Source organism: Phalangium opilio, unplaced genomic scaffold (genome assembly GCF_054372755.1).
Source record: "Phalangium opilio isolate 3A_F unplaced genomic scaffold, DU_Popi_V2 ptg000106l_1, whole genome shotgun sequence".
Taxonomy (NCBI): domain Eukaryota; kingdom Metazoa; phylum Arthropoda; class Arachnida; order Opiliones; family Phalangiidae; genus Phalangium; species Phalangium opilio.
Window position 1 is genome coordinate 3,734,787 of NW_028324208.1, and position 21,553 is coordinate 3,756,339.

Here is a 21,553-nt window from a genome sequence, read left to right on the forward strand (position 1 = left end):
GAACATGACCGAAGCTTTGAAGACTTTAGGCCAAAAATTGCAGCCTGAAAATAATGACTAATTTTGTTTAAGCGATGCATGTTTCACTTGTAGATAATTGTTCTTAATGCCATGATAGGTTGTTCGAATAACGTGTCCCTGTATTTTATTATTTTTAATGCTCAATTTGGCATGCACTTTCTTCTCTAAGGCATGAACTCTCTATGATTGAATTTACCATTTTTTATCGTACACATTGTAAATATTTTATTAATTTATTTTCACCAAAGAGTCATTAATGTCCAATTTGAAACGTACATTTTTCATTATCTCATTATAAATAGGTATTTTCTTCACGCTGAATTTGGCGTGTACACATTCAGTTTAATCCATTTCATTTATTACATGCGCTGTGTGCACGTATTTTATGATTTCATTTATTTCTCGCATTCATTTGATAATGTTAATAATTCTTATTAATTAACTGTTAACTTATATTGTAATTTATTAGCCGCTTCATTTAAGAGGCCAATTCCATTTATTGCATGGGTTATATGCATGCATTTAATAATTTATTTCATAGACTTCATAACATATTTTAAATTATTTTGAAGCCGTTTAATAAAGGAGAAAAAATCGGTTACCCCCTTTAATGTTTTGAAACCGTTCCTGGCATGCCTTTAATCTGTTCACAATAGAAGTATATTGCCGGTGACTAGACTTTACTCAAGATGACATTATTTATAACCACCATGCAAGCACACAATCAGTCACAATACGCTACCAAACCCAACCATTCAGCAATTTATTTTCCAAGTGTATTAAACTTTACCTCATACGTCTGACCGTCAAGAGTTCCTTGCTTTTTTCTGTTGTCTGATGGCAATTCACATCCTACGAAATCTTCATGACAACATACCTATTTTAAATAAAACTTAACTCTTTTATTATCATTCATAAGACCTATTTCAGACTTACCATATTCATATTGAGAGAAACAAAGGAGTGATTATACCAGTTTTTGCATGCTGAAATGCTACTTTGAAGTAACGTTTCATTGGGAAGGTGTAAATATGGTTACTTGGAAGGTATAAATATGGTTACTGGTTATGTTTTAGCGGGTGATTCGCGACTTCCAGTGTCAGTTGCAGGGCACAAATGTCTAGACACTCAGTGTCTGTATACGCTTGTTCGTCAGCAGTTGGAAGATATACCTCGTCTGAGAGAGGAAAGGATAAATATTGATTAAAGGCTAAGGGCGTACCTTGCTCATCAGCACACTATTCCATGAGAATATGATAAAAGCGAAATTGTTAGTTCCACAAGAGCATGAACGAATCATGGAGTTGTTCTTAAGATTTTGGTCATGCTAAGTGCTCAAATAAGGCTTTAACCATTTAGTTACCACGAGCGATCAACCCCTCACCTTTTTTTACACATCCACTGCAGTGACTTCTATACTGAAAGCGAAAGTTGCCGCATAATCTGAACAAGTAATAAATTATAAAAGAAGAACAATTAAATGGTTTATTTCTATTTAAATCGGATTTTTAAAGGGGAAAATTAAAGAATTTAGTTGAATACTTTATAAATTAATTAATCCTTCATAAATTACACTCACCACTTTAATTGACACGTTGATCAACGTCAGGAGGTTGATTAAAGGGTTGAAATGTCGTCTGCTGTGAGTGCGTTCAGCATATAGTGTTACCGCAAAAACCATTAAACCGGTGTTTAACCGGTAACTCATTTGTCAGTTGGTGAAAAAAAATTTTGAATTTGGTGTATAATTTGATAGTTTACATCAGAGTCTGCGCGGAATTTGCACTAATCACTGACGGACCAACCAGCGAGCTTAGGGCAGAAGGAGGAGCCCTACTTTTCTGCAGAATACGGCCGCAGGACAGACCAATAGCCTTCACTTCACGTACCTTGACCAAAACTGAACATAACTATAGCCAAATAGAAAGGGAGGCTCTTGCAATCATCTTCGACGTCACGAAATTTCGGGAACACATCATCGGTCGGAAATTCATACTACTTACGGATCATAATCCTTTGGCTACGTTGCTGTCTCCTCGCAAACAGATACCTACGACTACTGCTGCCAGGATACAACGCTTGCCGTAACACTAGCCGCATACGACTACGAAATAGAGTCGCCCTTCACAAACTATATTTTCGACTATAATGACGTTCGACATAGTTCCGTGTTGACCGTATTCCGATTTTGTTATTATCAACCTCATTCCATTCGATACTAATCAAATTGGTCGAAAAGGGGTTCGCTGCTAATCCTTAAGAAGCAAAATTTTTCGACTGTAAGTACGGACGATACAATTCCTTTCGACTCTAGGTTAGTATCGTAAATAGATAGAGCAACTCTCTATTCGAGATCAATCCATTCGATACTATTATGCGACCCCCTTTATGGAACTTATGTTAATACTCGGTCTTCATACGTGCTCTTTTGACCATAATTCAAAATTTCATGATAAAATATTTTGGGCACATTGAATATTTTTAAGTAATTTTTCAAATAATTATTGTTCTATTATCATGTAATTAAACTGAAAAATTTTAATATCTGGACTTCGGCCATTCCATTTTCTTCTCTTATCGTTTACTTTTAGTCTTTGTCCACTAAGACAGTTTTATTTATTAATATCTGTTCCTTCAGTCTTCAGTTTAATTAAGTTTGTTCAGAAGGTGTTAAGTTTTAAAAATCTGCCCTTAGCAAAAGCAAAAAAAGGAGAGAGTAACGGTAGGCCATTCTGAAATTTATTTTTAAAGCAATGATACTTTCAAACAAAAACGATCTTTTTAACTTCGTAGCGTACAAGAAAAGTGAAGGCACTTGCGTATTTAGATAGAAGTTTAATTTAATAGACACTTTTATTATTTACTTCTATATCATTTATTAATGAATCCAATTGAAATTGAATGATTGTAGGAGACAACTTAATTTTCATCCTTTGTTTTTATAATACTTGAACCAAAAGGAGTTGAGAATGTTGAAACCGAAACATATCTAATTAGAATAGAACAGCTTTATATCAAAGCTCTCCTTAAAAATTCGCAAAATATGTCAGTTTTAATATGTTTGGTAATAACGACTTTTGGTATTGGTGTTTAGCTCAAAAGATTCGTAAACCCAATTAGAGTCAGAGCTTCCTATCCATTTAAAAATGTAGATTGGTCTAAAAGCAGGTTATTCTAGGAGAGCGGTCGCTCTCTTAGATAAGACGTGATACCGCCTCTAATGCTAAAGGAGGGTTCTTTGATTGGCCGTAACCTTTTTCGTATTGTGTTTGCTGCTTTGAAATTTTGCCAGTGAACTACAATTTGGGTCCTAATTTTGTGGTTAAAATGTCAAAGAGATCCAACTAATAGTTAATTCTATAAAGAAAAAAGTTGTTAAGGGTGGTTTTAGAATCCATAAAAAGAATCGGACATTCGGTGAAAAATACTATATTTTTCCATAGAGATAGCATGGAATTTTATAGAAAGTGGGAGTCAACCCCGCAGGGATAGAAGGAAAACTATTCATTCCATACGTTTGGGAACCATCTTAAATGAAAGAGAACAGTTCAATGTAGCGCCTTTTTTAGTTTCATCAATTAAGTTTAAGTAAGATTTTTATCATTATAAACTCATGCTTCTAGTTACGATACTTTGGATATTGAAGTTACTGCGTTTTACCACTGTTAGAGACGCGCATTTTAGCCCTAATTTTTTATATTGGACTTACGGCGTTTTTGTCGTGATTCACGCCGTTAGAGGGATATTAAGCAAGAAAAACATGGCGTTTGAGCTCAGGTGCTTGTAGCTAATTGTGGGTGTTTTTAGGTACTTGTGGGTGCTTGTAGGTACTTGTGGGTACTTGTGGGTACTTGTGGGCGCTTGTGGGTACTTGTGAGTGCTTGTGGGTACTTGTGAGTGCTTGTGGGTACTTGTGAGTGCTTGTGGGTACTTGTGAGTACTTGTGAGTGCTTGTGGGTACTTGTGAGTGCTTGTGGGTACTTGTGAGTGCTTGTGAGTGCTTGTGGGTACTTGTGAGTGCTTGTGGGTTATATGTGGGTGCTTGTGGGTTATATGTGGGTGCTTGTGGGTTATATGTGGGTGCTTCTGGGTACTTGTGGGTGCTTGTAGGTACTTGTGGGTGCTTGTAGGTACTTGTGGGTGCTTGTAGGTACTTGTGGGTGCTTGTAGGTACTTGTGGGTGCTTGTAGGTACTTGTAGGTGCTTGTAGGTACTTGTAGGTGCTTGTAGGTACTTGTAGGTGCTTGTGGGTGCTTGTAGGTGCTTGTGGGTACTTGTAGGTACTTGTGGGTACTTGTAGGTACTTGTGGGTACTTGTAGGTACTTGTGGGTACTTGTGGGTGCTTGTAGGTGCTTGTGGGTACTTGTGGGTGCTTGTAGGTGCTTTTGGGTGCTTGTAGGTGCTTGTGGGTGCTTGTAGGTACTTGTGGGTGCTTGTAGGTACTTGTGGGTGCTTGTAGGTGCTTGTGGGTGCTTGTAGGTGCTTGTGGGTGCTTGTAGGTGCTTGTGGGTGCTTGTAGGTGCTTGTGGGTACTTGTGGGTAATTGTGGGTGCTTGTAGGTACTTGTGGGTGCTTGTAGGTACTTGTGGGTACTTGTAGGTACTTGTGGGTACTTGTAAGTGCTTGTAGGTGCTTGTGGGTACTTGTGGGTGCTTGTAGGTGCTTGTGGGTGCTTGTAGGTGCTTGTGGGTGCTTGTAGGTACTTGTGGGTGCTTGTAGGTGCTTGTGGGTGCTTGTAGGTGCTTGTGGGTGCTTGTGGGTGCTTGTAGGTGCTTGTGGGTGCTTGTAGGTGCTTGTGGGTGCTTGTAGGTGCTTGTGGGTACTTGTAGGTACTTGTGGGTACTTGTGGGTAATTGTGGGTGCTTGTAGGTACTTGTGGGTGCTTGTAGGTACTTGTGGGTACTTGTGAGTGCTTGTAGGTACTTGTGGGTACTTGTAGGTACTTGTGGGTACTTGTGGGTGCTTGTGGGTACTTGTGGGTGCTTGTGGGTACTTGTGGATACTTGTGGGTGCTTGTGGGTGCTTGTGGGTACTTGTTGGTGCTTGTGGGTGCTTGTAGGTACTTGTGGGTACTTGTGGGTACTTGTGGGCGCTTGTGGGTACTTGTGAGTGCTTGTGGGTACTTGTGAGTACTTGTGAGTGCTTGTGGGTACTTGTGAGTGCTTGTGGGTACTTGTGAGTGCTTGTGAGTGCTTGTGGGTACTTGTGAGTGCTTGTGGGTTATATGTGGGTGCTTGTGGGTTATATGTGGGTGCTTGTGGGTACTTGTGGGTGCTTGTAGGTACTTGTGGGTGCTTGTAGGTACTTGTGGGTGCTTGTAGGTACTTGTGGGTGCTTGTAGGTACTTGTGGGTGCTTGTAGGTACTTGTAGGTGCTTGTAGGTACTTGTAGGTGCTTGTAGATACTTGTAGGTGCTTTTGGGTGCTTGTAGGTGCTTGTGGGTACTTGTAGGTACTTGTGGGTACTTGTAGGTACTTGTGGGTACTTGTAGGTACTTGTGGGTACTTGTGGGTGCTTGTAGGTGCTTGTGGGTACTTGTGGGTGCTTGTAGGTGCTTGTGGGTGCTTGTAGGTGCTTGTGGGTGCTTGTAGGTGCTTGTGGGTGCTTGTGGGTGCTTGTAGGTGCTTGTGGGTGCTTGTAGGTGCTTGTGGGTGCTTGTAGGTGCTTGTGGGTACTTGTAGGTACTTGTGGGTACTTGTGGGTAATTGTGGGTGCTTGTAGGTACTTGTGGGTGCTTGTAGGTACTTGTGGGTACTTGTGAGTGCTTGTAGGTACTTGTGGGTACTTGTAGGTACTTGTGGGTACTTGTGGGTGCTTGTGGGTACTTGTGGGTGCTTGTGGGTACTTGTGGATACTTGTGGGTGCTTGTGGGTGCTTGTGGGTACTTGTTGGTGCTTGTGGGTGCTTGTAGGTACTTGTGGGTACTTGTGAGTGCTTGTAGGTACTTTTGGGTACTTGTGAGTGCTTGAAGGTACTTGTGGGTACTTGTGAGTGCTTGTAGGTACTTGTGGGTACTTGTAGGTACTTGTGGGTGCTTGTGAGTACTTGTGGGTACTTGTTAGGGCTGTGCGAATACTCGCATTTTCGAAAAGTATTAGTTTAATTCGAATCGATTATTCGATTCGACGAATCGAATTTGCCATTTGGAGAAAAACGAGTATTCGAATCCTGAAACGATTATTCGAAAAGAAATTCGAATTACCGATTTAAATACGAATACAGCTTCCTAAACCGAGTAATCGCTTTCAAGGGGCTAAATTCGAATAGAAAACGAGTATTCGATTGGAAATGGGAGGGACTGTGGTCACATGACACATATGAAGCTGTTTTGTTTATGGAATTTCAACGCGATTGCGCAATTCGCGATGTATTTTTTTCTCTCACGAATTACAGTCTAACGAAAATTCTATTCTATGGGGAAGTACAATATTTTTAGACTGCTACGTGAATTTAGGAAACGATTAATCGTTTTGAAAAGAATATTCGTCTGATAAAACCGAGTATTAAAATTTTCTAGTACTCTTTTTAAAAACTAGTCCTTCTAGGTGTATTTTGAAAACGATTAATCGCTTTGAAACGAATATTCGTTTGGTAAAACCGATTAATCGGAAAAAAACGAGTACTCGAACCTGATTTTTTGATAAACGAGTATAGCCCCGTTTTCAATCAAGCTTTTTTGATCAAAAACGCAAGCTTTTGCTTGAAAAATCACAGCAAAACGCAAAAGCAAAATATTTAGCCGTTTTCAATCGCGCTTGGGCTGAAGCTTTAAGCTTTCATAGGCGCGCTTTTGCTTGAATGTTAGTTCAAGCAGATATCTATCCTCCGTAGATATTTGCGTTAACTTTTTGCTTTGAAGCGCGGTGGAGGATGACGTCACAGTTTAGTGTCCAATAGAAATTCTCCATTTTTCATGCCTCTGAGTGTGTGTTGACCGTTCGACTCGGAGATTTTTAGTGTTATATTTTCCATTGAATAACTTGTAACAATTATACTATTAATGAAAATGGCAGAAAAAAATAAATTATAAAAGAAATGCACCGGATAGAAAGATAGGCAGCTGAAAAAGGTGGCGCTGTTAAAAATTGGTGAGACATAAAGCAAACTTACGGAACCGAGGCTTAGCATACTCCGTCTTTTCGAGGTGACCGTCATATTTGTTTATAGTTTTAGGGCCGAAAATGCTTTGGTACCCGCCCACTATCACGTGATATCGGTAAACTCACGCTTTAAAAGCTTTGCGCGACCAGTTTGAAAACGGTTAGTAGTTTTGCAGTTTGCTTTTTTCTCACGCGGTAGCGCGCTGATTGAAAATACGCTTTTTTGCCACGTCAATCGTAAGCAAAAAGCGTAAACTTTTTGCTTGATTGAAAACGAGCCTTAATATTCCTTTGAACGAGTACTCGATTCGGATTTCGAATGGCAGATTTACTATTCGATTCGGTTTGAAAAACCACTATTCGCACAGCCCTGGTACTCTTTGGTGCTTGTGGGTGCTTGCGGGTACTTATGGGTACTTGTAGGTGCTTGTGGGTACTTATGGGTACTTGTAGGTGCTTGTGGGTACTTGTGGGTTTTTTTAGGTACTTGTGGTTGCTTGTGGATGTTTGTAGGTACTTGTGGGTGCTTGTAGGTACGTGTGGGCTCTTTTGGGTACTTGTGGGTGCTTGTAGATACTTATGGGTGCTTGCAGGTACTTTTGGGTACTTGTGGGTACTTGTGAGTGCTAGTAGGTACTTGCCCCGAGTGCTTGTAGGTACTTTGCCTCCTCCATAAGATTAACTTTACACTAAATGTTGGAAGCTCGTAACTCTGGTTATATTAGAGATACGGGGATATCCTTTGATTATGTAATAGTCCTATTTGCCCCTTCCCTCCTTCGTTAACATTTGCTCCATAGGTTAATCCATATACGGGAAAAACCTGGAAGTATATGGGGAAAAGCCTGGAAATCTTAGGGAAATTTGTTTTCCAAAAGTTGTATGAACCTTGTTATGGAACATATCTTATAAACTTATGGTTTTAGTTATATAAAGTTTTACCAAGGAGCGATATTTAGTTTACTAGGGAGAAGGTATAAGATGCCTAAGTATTCGCGCGCCATAAGTAGTATAGGGCTACATTTCGTACCACGGTAGAGGTATAAAGTAGGTGCGTGGGAACTGGGTCATGGGAACTGGGGCATGGGAACTGGAGCGTGGGAACTGGAGCACGCCGCCGCCGCCGCGGTGAATCTTCGCGAGATCCCCGCGTGCGAGTTCCTTCCCCCCTGAGCCTCACCCCCGCGGGGTTCCCCGCGCGCGCCGCGAGTTCCTTTCCCCCTGAGCCTCACCCCCGCGGGGTTCCCCGCGCGCGCCGCGAGTTCCTTCCCCCATTTTAACTCCGCGCGCGGCGCTAGTTTCGTACTATTCAATTCCAGGAAAAATTCTATTGTTAAATTCTTACTATCTACGTAGTGATTAATGCTTTTGGCATATATTCTATAGACCCATACTTATAGAGAGTATCATAGACTTATGGTGATAACTTATAGCGTATGAATACAGTTGTATTGTTATAGTGAAATCAATTCTAAATAAAGAAATAGGGTAATAGAATTTAAGCTTAGCAATAACAATGGAATCAAAATTAAGCCGAGTATATTACGATTGTGAAAACCCTCTTAGTTACGGAAACGCAAATAAATTGAAACAAGGAGTAAAATGTATTTCAAAGAAAAAAATTGAGACTTGGCTTCAGTCTCAACCCACATACACTATTCATAAACCAAGGAGAATAAACTTCCCTCGAAATCAAACTTATGCTACAACAGCTGATGAAGTATTTCAATGCGATCTAATTGATCTACGACGTATCAAAAAGCATAACAAAGGTTTTCAATACATTTTGACTATAATAGACGTATTTTCAAAATATGCCTGGAGTTTTCCTTTAAAGAATGAAACTAGTAGAGAAGTTTTAAGCGCATTTCAGAAAGCGATCAAAGAGAGAAAGCCTTTGCGTATTAATGTTGACCAAGGCAGTGAATTTCTATCAAAAATGTATAAAGAATATTTGAAGAAAGAGGGTATTCAACTCTATACAAGTGTTGGAAGGATAAAGTGCGGTGTTATTGAAAGATTTAACAGAACTTTAAAGGATAAAATATTCAAACTATTTACAGGAACCAAAAAATATAATTATATTGGTAGTTTGCCAAAAATCATGAAGGCCTATAACTCTAGTACGCATTCAAGTATTGGTTTCGCTCCAAAAGATGTTAATATCGAAAATGAACATTTAGTATGGCAGCGTTTGTATGGCCATCAAAAACCTGCTAAACCCCCAAAGTTAAAGATTGGTGATTTTGTCAGACTGTCAAAGAGTAAACCTCTTTTCGAAAAGGGTTATAAAGGCTATTGGACGAGGGAAATATTTACCGCATCAAAAGTTCTTTACAGAAATCCGGTTTGTTACGTAGTTAAAGATTACAACGACGAAGAAATAAGAGGTGCCTTTTACGAATGCGAACTTCAAAAAGTGGTCTACCTATATATGTCTATTGGCAAATAAATAAATGTTCATTTTAATCTAGTTAACCATGTCGAACGATTCATTTTATGTTACACTCGTAAGTTCGGCTTCTATGAATGTCTTTCCGGATAACACGCAATCTCATTTTAAAGTTCAGTTACCAGCTCCTTTAAACTTAGTTGGTAATTGGCATGTGGGGCTTGCCGAAGCGTTTTTACCCCAGGCTTGGGATAATGTATCCGGCGAGTATTTATATTTCAATGCTGGAGTACATGACTATACTGAAAACAGCTGGGATCAGTATAAGATACAACTTGTCGCGGGAAACTTGCGTGGAGACGAATACGATGTTAATAAGAGTTTAATTAAATCTATTAATAATGCCATACCCCCCCCAAATACTACGGTCGGTTTATATGTTTATCACCTACAGTGATGACAATGAGAAGGCTTTTTGCGCTCTGAGAGCTAAAAATGGATATGAAGTTCAAATACCGGAAGAAATGGGTAAAATCTTGGGCTTACCCTTCATGGATTGGATCAAAGAGAGATTCACTTTTCCCGAAGAACTGATTAAAAGAAAGAAAGACGATCCTTTAGAACTAAATAGTTCCAATAATTTTTTACATATAAGAAAAAGAAAAGGCCCAACGAATCCAAGGGAAATTACTCTGCAAATTCAACCCGGCCAGTATAACCATATTGAAAATGTTATTGAAGCAATGCACCACGCAATTCCTCGAGAACACAGTAGTAATTTTGTAATCAAGCTTAATCCCGACGGAAAAGTAAACCTAAAATGTGAAAATAACTATTATTTGTGTTTTAACAAGAATCAGTCTGGTCTAGGTAGACTATTAGGGTTTCATATGGACCAAATGGATAGACCCCTTATGGATGAAACTGGAAAAAGTGTAGCCGATATAGACAAGGGTACGGCTAGTTTGTATATTTATACAAATTTAATTCTACCACAAGTGGTTGGTGACGTTTATGCCCCTCTTCTGAGGGTTATACCAATAATAAATGATAAATCTTCTAGCTTAGCTGTACATAGGTTTCAAAACATTGATTATTACCCTTTAAGATATCCATCATTTGAAATGATCGAAATTGATATGAGGACAGATTTCGGAGAAAATATTATGTTTAAATTAAACAAGTCCGTCATAAAACTTCATTTCATTCTCAAGCATGTCACGAAGTAACATATATCTAAACTACTACTTAAGCCAAACCGGAAATGGTCTTAATCACTTCCGGGGGCCTGTATTTCAAAGAGGAAACGGACTCAGAAGCATCTTCAAAAGTTTAATAAGATATATTACACCGATATTTCGACCAGCAGGTAAAGTGTTAGGTAGGGAAGCTCTCAGAACGGGGTCGAGAATAGCAGGGGATCTCGTAGCAGGAAGAAACCTAAGAGAATCATTGAAATCAAATTTGAGCGAAGCAGGATCAAATTTACTACAAAAGGCTAGCCAACACTTGGCTCAACAACAAACGGGCCAAGTACTTCGCAGAAAGCTGAAGCCTAAAAAGCGATCAAAAAAGAGAAAAAGAACGAAAACCGATTTTCTCGATTAAAAATAACAATGGTTGAAGGAATGATGTCTGAACTGGATTTGTTCGCGGAGCCACCAACAAATTACAACATAGAAAATAGTGATTATGCTATGTATAAAGCGTTGGCTTCGCTTTCTGATGATGGACCAATTGAATTTTTTATCCCTGGTTCTAATGACGTCTTTATGGATTTGTCAAACCTTATTGCAAGTTCGAGTCAAACTAGTTAAGGAGGATGGATCTTCTTTAACTTCCCAAGACAAGGACGTTGGTCCTACAAATTTATTACACGCATCTTTATTTAGTCAAGTTGACGTATTTTTTGGAGATACGCAAGTTAATACACCAACGAATGCCTACCCATATTTGGCATTTTTTGAAACACATTTAAACTATGGTACAAGTGCCAAAAAGTCTTATCTTTCTTCAAAAATGTATTACAAAGATGACCCTGTGGACGCTAGTAAAATGTTTTTACCCGCGTCAAACAACGAAAAGAATGGAATGCTGAAACGAAGAGATCGGGCTGCCCTATCGAAACGCATTGATATGTTGAGTGATTTACATTTGGATGTATGTAGAATGAGTCGATTTCTCATTAATAATATTGATGTACGGTTTCGCTTCATAAAGTCAGTTAATGAATTTGCAATTATATCTACAGCAGCACTTAATCCTAAATTTAAAATTAAAATTGACGATGTTACATTATTTATAAAAAAGATTAAAATAAATAATGAGATTATGTTAGCTCAGGCGATGGTACACGAAAAGCACAATGTAATTTATCCAATTAACAGAACAGTGTTAAAATACTTTTCCATCAGTAGCGGTTCCACTGACATTATACGAGAAAATGTCTTTATGGAAAGACAACCATCACGCGTAGTTATCGGCTTAGTTAGAACAACGGTCTTTAATGGAGCCCTAGATTTGAATAGCTTTGAATTCAATCATTTTAATTTAAGCTACTTGGCACTAACAATTGGAAATCAAACATATCCCAATCATCCGTTTACACCCCACTATGCCGTTAACGAGTATTCCAGAGAGTACCTCTCAAACTATACGGCCTTGGATTTGTTTAAAAGTAATAAAGGAAACTGTATTACCTTCGAAGAATTTAAAGAGGGTAACGCTCTGTACGCGTTCGATCTTACACCGGAAGAACAAGCGGGCGCTGAACATTTGTCAAGAAACAAACAGGGAAGCCTAAGAATATCTATGAAGTTCAAATCTCCGCTATTCCATAACGTAACTGTAATAGTGTACGCCGAGTTCGAATCTGAAATTATTATTTCTAAAGATCGTACCGTGATTTATAACCCATCGGGATAATGAATACGGTGGAAATAATCGAAATTTTAACGTGTGAACCTGTAACAAGACCTTTTTTCCTCGGTGTATTTGCTTTCGATCAAAAACCATTACCGCCAAAGCAAGCTAAATATTGCTTTTGTCTAAATACGGAACCTTCATCGAGTCCAGGACTTCATTGGTTAGCTATATATGTAAATAATAATGTAGGGAACTTTTTTGATTCTTATGGAAATGATCCCTCTTATTATAATCTTAGCGATCTTTATGTCTACGCTAAAGAATGGTTTATAAACCCTGTACCTGTTCAATATCCATTATCTTTAACATGCGGTTTACATTGTATTTTTTATCTAGTTAATGCCTGTTACGGTTATAATCTAAACGTTATTATTCAAGATTTATATAAACCAAATGATTTAATGTATAATGAAGCTTTGGTTCTATTGTTTTTATGTAATCATTTGTTGAAACATCAAAATAAATATTGCAATCAATAAAAAACGTTTATTTAAATTTTTCTTTTCATAGTGTAGTGGGTACAACAGTTTTTTATCTTTTCTGGTTTTACGTTTAGAATGAAGAGGCGAATATAGTTCTTGAAATTTTTTAAATTCATCTAATGATTGAGCCACGCTGTTTTTACGTAGAGTTTTTTTCTTTTGGGTGTTGGAGACTTAGCCGCTATAGCCGTAGCCGTAAATGGCTGCCATGTCAAGGTGGACCCGCTAGGTGGTGCTTGAAAAATGGTGGAACCCTGTGCAGAAGCGGTAGGCATAATGGGGGGTAGTTGCGTGTATTCCTGTTAGGCTGGGAGTAATGGGTAAATTAGCGGTAGAAGTAGAAACCACCGGGGCAGAAGGTAGCGCTGGATAAGTTGTAGGAGGTGCCGATACAGTTTTTACGGTAATGGGTTGTACTAGTTTCTTCATATTTAAATATTTTTGCAGGGTTTCCAAGTATTCTCTAAGTTTAGTTTCTGTAGACCCGGACTTTCGAAGAATGTTATGCATTTCTTGATCTAGCTCAGATAATTCTTTATCCAACGGATCCAAAATGGTATTGGCAGGCACCAAAACCATTTTCTTCAAGTTAAATGTTTTATAGCTGAGATAGCACTAGGGATAATACTAGCCAGTAACATTGGCCAAAAGGCTCCGCCTGATTGATTAATCATCAACTGACGCTTCTTACTTAATGGCAAAGACTTTGAGCCAATAGCCTTATAACTCTCCTGTGACGTTTTAAATGATTTTTTAGTTTGGAGGTCAAAGGTATCCCGCCGTGTGTAATGTTAAAACAAATATTACAAAGCGTCTTTAATTGATCTTTGCTACTGTTTTTTAGAATGTGTTTTCTTTGAATTTTATTGCTTCGTTTAAGCAAAGTTAGGTAGGGGTATTTCTTACGAAGTGAGACCGGCAGCATCATTGTGTTAAATAGATTAAAAATGCACCGTCACTCTTTCTTAATCGTCGATAAATACGTACATATTTCCATCTGGAGGGAGGACATTTGTTCTAACTCGTAGACATTCATCCGTGGCTTGATGACAGTCAATCAAAATGTACGAGTTCGGCTTTTCAGTAGCAATGGCGTAGGCCTTCACTAGAAACTGACTTTTTCTAGGAAAAACTTGCCTACTTAAAAATTGTATTGGCGATGAATCCCTGGGACATTTGAATATTAAAATATAAACGCAATTTAGGCAAATCAATCTGAACTCTTTATTTTTACTAAATAAGCTCTGTGTAATTAAAATTATGCTGGTATTATAGTGGTGTCTGCCCTTAATAAACATATCAGCTATTTCTTTACTATTACCACACTCTGAAGCTAAATCATCCAACACCAGGAGGTTATTTTGATTTCTATTCCAAAATTCTTCGTTATTCGGAGGTAACCCTTCCATAAATTCTATTTCAGGGATTTCCCTTTTCAGATCATCAAATTTATTTTGGTAAAATGAATAGCAATAAACTATCCGATCTGGTTTTGGACTAATCATGCATGTTATATATCTTAATAAATTAAAAACCCACGATGATTTACCACACATGCTAGAGCCTGCGCATAACATCTGAAAGGGCGCTACAAATTTTATTCGACACGCCATGGTTAATAAATGTAATTAAAATGACACAAAGAATTCAACACTCGAATATTTTATTGCTCAGTTCGAATTGTATATATTTTGAGTAACATTTTTTCCACCTTTCGAATACGATCTTTAAACCTTAGCGCATCGTAAAGGGCGTAATTACGTCTATCTTCGATAGGTATTTCAAACACAGTTACATTTGGTGAAAAATGTACATTCGTTTTAGATCTACTCATCCTGAGTTGTCTCTGTTAAGTAACCATATGCAAATGTATTAAAACCCTTAACTACGCGCTTCTTAAATGTATATCCAAATGTCTTTTCCATTTTTTTATTTATTATTGTTGCCGTATATTTATCTCTACGTACATTAAAAGGAACGGCTACTTTAATTCTTTTCGACTGACTATGAATACTTTCAAATATGGAGTCCAAATTTACAATATTTTCATTTATTCGATTTTGAAGACTTAAGCCCTTTACTTTCACGATAGTTTTGTTGTCTGTAGTTTTCAGGGCGTAACTTTTTGGAGCATTGCAAACAAATTCTAAAATTGATTCCTCTCCCAGTTCGTTTACCCAACACCCCAAGTTAATACCGGTGGGGGGTATGTAGTCCCCCTCTTTTGCAACAAAGATTACGCTATCAGTATCCATATAAAGTACACGCTCATTCAACTTTGCAAGTGTTTCATAAAGAGTTAATCTACCATAACATGAAACAAAGCTGGCAACATATGGGTTCCCCTTATAATATGTGGGTTGAAACTCATCCTTAAAACTATACGTTAACAAACATAGCTCTTCGTTTAGGGGCCTTAAATCTATAAGTTCTTTTGTGTCGTCTACTAAAATGCCAATTAGATCTTTATAATCATCTATTATGATAGACTTTGGTTTGTTAGTATTTAATCCAAATTTTCCCCATAGTGAGTTCAAACAAATTTTTGAGATTGCTCTCATAGCAGGGTTTTTAGTTACCTCATCCATTTCGATTTTGATTCCTTCAGTCTCATAAATTGAATCTAAATATTCCCTCTTTTCTTCGAAGGTTTTAACTGAGGAGGGGAACCCAAGTTGGCCTGCTTAATCTTTAAAAATTTATTTACGTAACCACCGAAAAGTCCGTCGCTTACACCTTTTTCATATTTGAAAGTTTCTTTATAATGATGCACTTCTGATATTTTTAAAAGTTTGTAACCCATTTCCATAGCTTTATAAATTTCTGGGGTACACCACACGCCCGAAATTGACCTTTCACCATCGCTATGACTACAAAGTTCAGTATTTTCTTCGATTACACAAGATTTACATAAAGGAAAATACAATCGCCCATTATGTCTGTAGGGTAATACAGGAATGTACAGACCATATGGGGGTAACAATGTCGCCGACATGATTCCAAAATAAGCGTCTTTCCGATAATCAAAATTGAATTGAATCACCTCAGGGAAATGCTTCGGGTAAATACCATATTTATTTTGACTAGGGTATAAAGACATAATGTCAAAATATAAAATACGTTCATTTTTACTTGGATCTGCTTTATAGTATAACTTTAGGGGTTCGCATCTTCCTCCATAAAGCGCTGATCTTGATAAGATAGGGTCACACACTTCGACTGAATTACAAAATTCCCTAAAATCTGAATTTTCAGCCATCAGTTTATCGTAATCACATTCCCACATAGTAATGATCTCAGCCCTAGGATGAAGCTCTTTAATGTATTGTATTCTATCAAGTCCTTTTTCGTAAATAACTTTATTGGTTTCCTTAACTACGCTATTCCACTCACTTCCTTTGTAACACTTTTTACACGCGTGATATAAACAGCCCATGAATTCTAAAATTATTTCCGGGTCACTACAATAACCATCAACTGCATATGGTCCAATTTTCTTTTCTCCTGATGCTGACATTACAGTTTGAATCTCGACGTTTCTTTCCTTACTTACCCATGCCATCCATTTTATGGCTTTCTTGCTCTGGTTACCTGAACCACGGAATCCAGGGTTTGGAACGACACCAAGGGTATTCTTCTGTATGTATGTGTGAAGATACACCGAAGTACAAGCTCCAGCTATGGTTATCGCACCGCAATTCATTGGGTCTAAACCCGTTACTGTTTTGAAATGGTTACGAAAACAGTCTACACCCTTCTGAAGGACTTGGACATCAGCCACGCAATATTCTTGTAACTCTAACATGGCATTATAAACGGGTTGTTTTGACTTTTCACTATACCACTTTTCAAAAGCTATGTTATCATCTTTTTTCATAAACTCTGGCTGAAAATAAGATTTATCGGGAATTTTTCCACAATAATCTAAATTGTTTTTGTTTAAAAAGATATATGGGAAAAACTGCTTGCAGGTTGAACCCAACTGAAATGTGTCCGAAAAAGCCCTTAATGGTATAGCCAGAAAGGAAAAACTACATATAAATTTTAAATTTTGGTTTTTAACAAACATTGCTAGCAGTTTTGCTCCATCGAATATAATTTCTATTTTTCCATAATTATGGATTAACCATTGTAAAATGAAAAACCCGTCATAGGCTCTCATGTTATGAGCAACAATAGTAACATTTTCAAACCTAGGTTTGGTTACTCTACGTCTTTTGTTGTCTCTTGTAAAAACAATTTTTTCATCTACTTGGGTTAGGTATTGCATAAATTTGTCTACGCAATCTAGTCCTCTAAAAATGTTATAATCGTAAACATTTTCCTCTATTTGCATAGCAGAAACTAGAAGTATTGGGGTATGAAGGGAATTATATACTTTACATTCGGTATCGAAATAACAATAAGTTGTTTCCTTATACTTTTTAGTAAGGGGTTGGACATAACAAAGCCTAGGCGGGTGTTCAATTTTACATTTTGGGCATACTTTACTACATTTGTGGTTTTTTTCAATTTCCTCGCAGCAAATTTTGCATCGTTTTACTTTTTCACAAATTTTATTAGTTCTATGTATCTGGAAGCATTCGGGACCTTTAAAATACCTATTACAATCTGGACATTTCACGACGTCCAAGGATGGGCTCTCGTGGAATGTCTCAGAGTAACATCGCCAACATTTTGTGGGTTCATTATAACATTTATGATTTGAGGCCCTAAATACATTACTAAATGTTACTAAGCATTTGTTACAATAAGAAACACATCCGAACATGGCTGCTAAACTTTTAATAACATGCATATGTGTATCTACAAGCAGAAGGAAAATTTTTTTTTCAGCGTAAATTTCACCTTCATAAATTTTCTTAAAATTATTTTCAGCGCTAAACACTATAATTTGGTATTCGGGTTCTAAGATTTTTTGAAAAGCCGAAATCTGTTCTATACTAACGGGTCCTACCGGTAAGTTAGCTTCATGGTGAAGTTTTAGGGCCTCTTCCCTCTGTAGCGGTCTGTTAGGTGCCTGTATTCTACGGTATCGGTTATAGTCGAAACCAGATCTATCTTGTTTTTGTTGTTTTAAATAGGTTAAGTCCGCAACCATTTTTCCGCACACTATGCTTCGAGCTACGCAAAGATCGTCATCGTTTAAAATTGGTAAAAAAGTCCTCCCGTTTTTCATGTAATGTTCTAGTGATAACATCGATCTATTTCTGACTGATTTTCTACCCGATATTGGAATATCAGTTTTTAGAAAAATTGCATCAATTCTAATATCACCGTCTAAAATGAAATAACGATTTGATTGACTAACTTGACTTATAGCACCAAAAATCCTATCAACTGTCAGTTCGTTCAACGCCATAAATCTTAAATTTATGGCATTTTCCAGCTGGTCACTTCTAACACAAAACCTGACTCTGTTGTAGTCTCTACCCGCGTTCAATTTTTCATATAGTTCCGTCACACATATTTTATCAAGGTTTTTAAAGATAATTTTGTATTCGTAGGATGAACAGTTAAATTTCCTAGATCTGGCTACATTTACTTTAACTAATTCATAAAAGTTTTCTGCTCTAAAAATAGAAAGGTCTAGTGGTTCATCATCAGACATTTTACTACTTCAACGTAACCTTCTTCAAAATGCTCGATATTAGTTCTACTACTTCCGGTATATCGACGGCTTTCAAATCCAGTTGCTTCTCGCGCGCTTGGCCCCTATATTTCGTTATTAGACAACCCTTTTCTTTTATTTTCTCGATTTCCAACATCCCAGGCAAACAGGAACTTTGCGGTAACTTATTCAGAGATGCTAATTTCAAAACCTTAACTAAGTCGTCTACTATTTCAATGGGTATGCATACCCCCGATTTAAGGGGTATTCTGAGTAGAGCGTACTTTCTTATGTCTACGTATAATTTATTATTAAACTTGCATAGTTTAACTCCTATTTGTTCGGATTGACTAAACTGTAGTTGAAGAGTCTCCCAAGGGTTGCTGCTTTGAGCCTAGATAACATAAAACTATGGGGTAGTAAGAAAAAGTACCAAAAATATATATTTATATATATTACTTACCATTTTGAAGAAATTATTAATTTTAGCGGGGAGATTAAGCGAAAGCAATGAGGATATTTTGTAGTTTGCGGGGCGGTGGGTGCGGTATTTATATTGTTCAGACTTCTTAAAGGGAGTGTAAAAGGTAATTTATGTAGTTTATCATGCCTACCGCTTTTGTACGTGAAAGCAGGGGAAAATTGGCGCTACATACTTAAACGAATAGAGAAATAAAACTTAACAACAATACCTTTAAATAAAATTAAAATTTCTTGGAACTCAAGCCTTAGAAACAATGACGTTTTAGTTAATTCGAAGTTCTGGCATAGAAGGATTTTTCTTGGAATTATGACTCAACGCAACAATTAACTTTGAAGTCTAATGAGCCTTATATATGCTTTACTATACTTAAACTACCTTTGCCAAAAAATCTAATATCACCTCCGTCATACATTGTATAAATAGTAGTTATTGGAAAAATAGACTTATAGTTTCACACTCAAAGATCACAGGTAACATTAGGTCGATTGGTAGCGTATTGGCTGCTAAATATGGAATTCGAAAGATCCTGGTTCGATTCCAGTTATCGGTAAGTAACCTTTCAATCGACCTAATGTTACTTTTGGCGAATATTTTTATCTAATTAACAATAGGTATTTAAGGGGAAATTTAAAACTTAAGGGCACATACAACATTCAGTTATTAACTTTAAAGCATCTCTTCATATATTTAAAATCAATATGGAATCTCGGTCACCCATGTCTTTGAGATCCATGGCCATTAGAGCCATGGTAGTAACAATGGAATTCGTTTTAGCTAATACGGAGCAAACCTTTAATGATATTAAGAAAACAATTCCACGCCAACTATGGGGAGTATCTGAACAGGTATTTTGGAAAGCAGCTATTGGTGAACGAGGGAACCTGGGCGAAGAGGATCTATACCCCGAAGAAATGCCAAATTGGCTTTGGATCACAGAATCAGAAATTGAATTCGAAGTGGATAATCGCTTGACTTTTGCTCAATTTCAAGCTACGCAAGGGAATAGAGTTACCATCCCTTTCTTTTTATTGGATGGGTACCACCACATAGAATATGACTATTTTTTAAAAACATGGAGAAAAGGTGAATGGAAATGCCAACGTAGAGTTTGCAGAGACTGTTTTGTCTTTTTTAGCGATATGGACGAACCAAATACGAAATATCTAGCGGTAAAAACTCATACAGTAGTGCATCGAGACGACATGATAGTAGAAGTAATTTGGGACGTTCAGAAAAGTTTCTGTAGTAATTGCATAAAAAAACCTTTATTTAATATGTATAGTGAGGAATTTTGTTCGCATAATACCGGCTGGCATACTATTAGCAATCGTAGATCATTTACATTTAGAGACCAAGAAGAGGTAACTCATACTAAAGTGGCTCGTGTATCTTTTTCACATTAATTTTTTTTTTACGGAAATGAATAATAAGTATTGTAAATTGTAGTATAATAAACTTAAATTCTCAGTCAGATATATTGTTTTCATTTCTAGAGAAAAGGGTTTTACATCTCGCATTCCTAGCGAAAGGGTTTTACAGCTACCATTTCTAGTTTACAGGATGATATGACTTTTGTTTCATAAGAAAAGGGTTGGATTTTCTGCCGTTTGAGACAACTAAATAGATGAAGTTCTATACGCATTGCTAATTTAACTGAAGAGGAGGAGGAGTTCGTTTATTTTTCGTTCATTACCCATTTTTGTCATGTATATATATATCTTATTTTGGTGGCTAACACCCTGTCACGTTTATAACTTATAACGATAGTTCACTTTTAGAATATTTTTCTTGAAATTTATTAAAGTGCACATTTCAAAAACTAGGCACCCCAAAACTAATTTAAATATAGCAAAACATGTTACCTTTCAATGTGAATATATGTATTCCTTATTTAAGTTGATGATCACAAAAACAAACGTGGTTTTTACTCGAAAATTACACGCTTGAAACCACTATATCCACACAAATTATATTGTTCACTCGTACTTTAAATCATTTTCATCAAAAACTTTAAACCAAGTTGAAAACTAAAAGCCTTTTTTTTTAAAAAAAATTTGACCATTTTTCTATTGAAATTTTAGATAACTTGGTAAGACCTCTAAATGACCGTCTTTAACTGATTTCTAAGAATCTCCCGATTCCAAGAAGTGCTTGTAACAGTAAAATCACGTGCTATAAACGTTCTAGTACACAATTTGTAATTGGTTAGTTTTTTAAACCTTCTACCCAGATGGTTAAGTCAGCCAATAAGCTTAGCACTTCTTAATACAAACATAGGTCTTTCGATTTATATTTTATATAGCTGACTTGTAATATTCCATAAGAACAGGACGTGACTTTGTAAATATCGCCTTCGTTCTATGCCATTAGAAAATGCTTACAACGTAGACCCTCAAAAAAAATCTAACTTTAACAATAGAAGTTTGTAACAAATAGTCCCAATATAATAATAAAAACGTATGTATCATTAGAATAAAACTTAAGGCAAATATGACGTCATTCGTCGAACTGTTATAATAGACGTCATTCGTCGAACA